This window comes from Emydura macquarii, unplaced genomic scaffold, assembly GCF_026122565.2.
Source record: "Emydura macquarii macquarii isolate MOO-44397 ecotype Brisbane River unplaced genomic scaffold, CSIRO-AGI_Emac_v2 contig_1253, whole genome shotgun sequence".
Lineage (NCBI taxonomy): Eukaryota > Metazoa > Chordata > Testudines > Chelidae > Emydura > Emydura macquarii.
The window spans coordinates 39,424,308-39,427,918 of record NW_027131390.1 but is presented as its reverse complement, the minus strand read 5'-3'; the positions used below and the strand labels follow the sequence as shown (position 1 = coordinate 39,427,918).

General features: G+C 52.5%; 1 long non-coding RNA gene across 1 annotated transcript; it reads left to right on the top strand.

Moving 5' to 3' along the window:
• The first annotated feature begins 895 nt into the window (after nucleotides 1-895).
• On the top strand, nucleotides 896-1,979 carry LOC137154042 (uncharacterized). The gene is made up of 2 exons (XR_010920038.1): nucleotides 896-1,349; nucleotides 1,874-1,979. It is a non-coding gene; the product is annotated as an uncharacterized lncRNA (long non-coding RNA).
• Nucleotides 1,980-3,611: the final 1,632 nt, after the last annotated feature.

The window sequence follows — 3,611 nt, the reverse complement described above, 5'->3', positions numbered from 1 at the left end:
ATATTTGCCAGCTTGCTCAAGGCTTTACAAGAACATGAAGAATCAAACCCAGAACATCCCTCTGCTCACCTGCATGTTTGTCCATTCCTATTTCACAGTGGGTTTTTTGTTATATTTTGGGGCTCTGACACTTTGCATTTATATAGCCCCTTCTTCTGAGGATCTGATGGCACTTGACAGACATGAACAAATTTAGCCTTGCAATGTCCTCCCGGTAAGTTAACATTATCACCCCAATGGAGTAGCTGAGACACAAAGAGAGGATGTGACCTGCACAAGGTCACACAGCGAGTCTATATAGACCCTGATAAGGAATCCAGAGCTTTAAACTCTTAGTCACCTGCTTTAACCACCATAACATGCTTTCTGCCTGAATACCTGCTGGTACCAGCTCATCCTGACACTGATTCTCCCTAACTGTAGTAAGGTGGTCATGACAGGGTTAACAGGGTTACCCAGATTATTATGGGATGGAGCCAGGCTCCAGCCCCCCCTTACTTACTGTTTAGTCAGTGGACATTTTCTCTCCCACACCCACACTGTTAAGATGATGCATTTAAATAAAGCAGCAAGTTCCCAGCCTGCAGTCCTGTGAATAGACTTATTTCTGTTGCATGGAGTGGTCCCTTTGCAAAACTAACTATGCATTAATGTAATGGACTGAGGCGATAAAGGGATTAGGGCCCTGTGATGGGGTGTCCACCCCACACAGGACTGGAAGGGGTTAAGGGACCAGGGAGGCCTATTAACTCCTCAGGCTGCACCTGGAGGAGGATCCAGGGAGCAGGGATTGATTGCAAGCAGACTCAGCAGGGCAGTAGGCAGGAAGAGGCAGGGCCTATAAAGCCAGGAAGCTGGCAGTAGATAGGGGCTGCTGCTGGGAAAGGGTAGTCACTCTCTGGGAAGAGGGAGACGGGTTTAGAGCTGGTTCTCCCAGAGTAAGGGGGTGAAGCAGGAGTGGTAGGCAGCAATCCAGAAAGGGCAGTGAGGGCTGGGAGAGGAAAGCCCAGAACTGCTGGGTGTGGGGTCCCTGGCCTTGAACCCATAGCAGAGGGCAGATCTGGCCCAGCCCAGGTTCCCCTACCAGCCATTGTGGGAGTGGCACCTCTGGTGGTGAATGGGACAACTGCCTGGGACTGCTGAAGGACAGACTTTGAGATATGGTGGAAGGGGGGAATGCTGCGTGACCTGGCTGAGTGTCTGAGCCACAAAGAGGACACTGCAGTTCCTGGAGTGAGAGAGGGGCTGCAGACTGACAAGAGACAGAGTGATGGTGTGCAACTGTGGAAGTGGGTGGTGACCTGATGAGCTAATCCCCAGAGCAGCCAGAAGGAGGTGCCAGACCCATGGTGAGTGGTGTGGCCTGTCACAGGCCCCCGAGGCATGTGATATGTTGCCAAAATGGATAGTGCCCTTGGGGTTCTTCTGTAGAAATGCATGACTGCTGGGAGATTTCTGAACCACATCTTCCAGCCCCCATGGCAGCGTTTCCAAGGTGGGCACAGCATAGGGCCTGAGTTCTTCCCCACGCTTGCAGCAGCAGCAAGCTCTCCATATCCACCGTCTGTGACCAACGTGTTGCATCGCAATGCCATGACTTCTCTCAGTGCCCTCCTCTTTATTTTGCCCATATAGTGCTGGGGAAGAATCCCAGCCTGGCTGCCCCTGCAGACTGAAGGCCTCTGGTTATTTCCAGGGCAGGTGAGCTGGGGCAAGACCATCTTTCCCCTGCATTATCCTGCCAATATGCCCCAACTCTGGTCCAGTGAGGCTACCTCTAGCATGGAGAAGTGACTAGAGTTTCCATGCCCCTCTTGGCCTGTCCACTCAGGACACTGATGCCCATTAATGTCACTTTGATTGTTTCCACTAGGAAATGGATCATAGCTGCCCTTGATAAGAAATCATGGTGGAGGGACAGGGACAGAAGATGCAGGTGAAGGTCCTCTGGGAGTGCTGCTGGGGAGCATTTCTTGCAGCAGTCCCAATGCCTAGCACACACCCCTTCCCATGACCCAATTCACCTCTGCACCTCCCATGTATGCTCACTGATTTTGGTGGGCATGTGGTTCCCATGGGGCCTGACTCCTGTTTGACTCCCTCCCTGGTCCACACAGGGCCTAATGCCTCACTATTGTTTCACCTGACTCCCAAGGATGTGCACTGCTCACAGCTAGCTGCTGCCATGAATCCATGCTCATGAGCTTCCCACGCGTTCCTCTCTCCAGCTGCCAGTTCCACCAGTGAATCCAGGAGACACGCACTTCCTGTGCAAATGGCCTCCCTTTGCGTGCTCGAGCCCATATTCCCATAGCCATGTCCTCCTGGCAGACCTGCCTCCCTGTTGTTGCTTCCATCCTGACTCCATGGGCACAAACTCTCTGCATGATCTCCCTGCCCAGTGCTGAATCCCTCTTCCGGGCCCATGGCCCATCCTCCTCAAGCAGCTGGCCTCCCTGCACATTGTTCTATCTCCAGCCCTAAGAGATATGGAGCTTGCCTCTCTGCCTCCAGCTCCCACTCCGGTCCTTGTGCATATGCAACCCACCTCCCCGACTGTCTGCCAGTCCCCTAAAGTCAGGGGTGCTGGTAACGTCACTGTGCAGTGAGGCTGGCACAGTGGCATTTCTGAATTTCCTTGCTTTCAGCACGCTAAGTTCCAGCCTCAATGTGACTTTAACTTCAGCGTGTGTGTGCGAGAGAGAGTGGGTATTAAATTGCCAATCTGGTCACATGGTGCTGGGGATTTGGCAGTAGCTTAGCAGCACCGCCCCCGCATTCACTTTTTTGGCCAGTGCAACTCCTCTGCTTAACGTAAGGCAGAAGAAGTTAAGAATAGGAGAGACCGGAAAATGAAAAAGGACGAGTCATTGTGAATGTCAGGAGCACCTCAGCTGCGGGTGTGTGAGTGTCCCAGCCCTCCCCTGCCTGCTCTGTGTGACAGAGAGAGGATTTCATTAGGGTTTGGTAGCAGGCTATTTTCAGAGCTGACATCCTACCCAACACTAAATATAGATGGTCCCCTCCTCTCAAACTGGGGTTTCTTTCTGTTAAACTTGAATAAACCTCTGTTACATATCCCAGACCTTCCTTTCTTTCTCTTCTCACTTCTTTCTTTCTGTCCTTTCACCCACCTTTCTACCATATGCTCATTCCTCCTTCCCCTTCCACAATCCACTTCTCAGGGCTATTTCAGCAGGACACCGGGAGGCCCAGGAAAGACAATCACAGCCAATGAATCTGCCTGGCTGGGGTGAAGGTGAAAGGTTGTTAGTTGAGCTGGTGGTGCAGGGGACACCCAGGATGTGCTCTGTGCCCTGCATACTTGATGCCAAGTTGAAATGCGGCACGACTGACATTGCCTGGTTGCCGGCCAAGTACAGGAGTGGGTACCAAACCTTGCAGCATGGGGGGATTCAGCACCTTCTGGTGGCAGTCCAGCCAGCCAACCCAGCACCAAAGGCAGCTGCCAGTCTAGCCTGCTGCCTGAGAGAAAAGGGTGAAAGGAGCCTGGAAGATGGGCTCTGGAGGCTGGGTTGAGAATTGGATTTGCATTCTAAACACTGCTGCTTCCTATTGTCCTCTGCTGCTGTGCTGACAGACAGACCCAG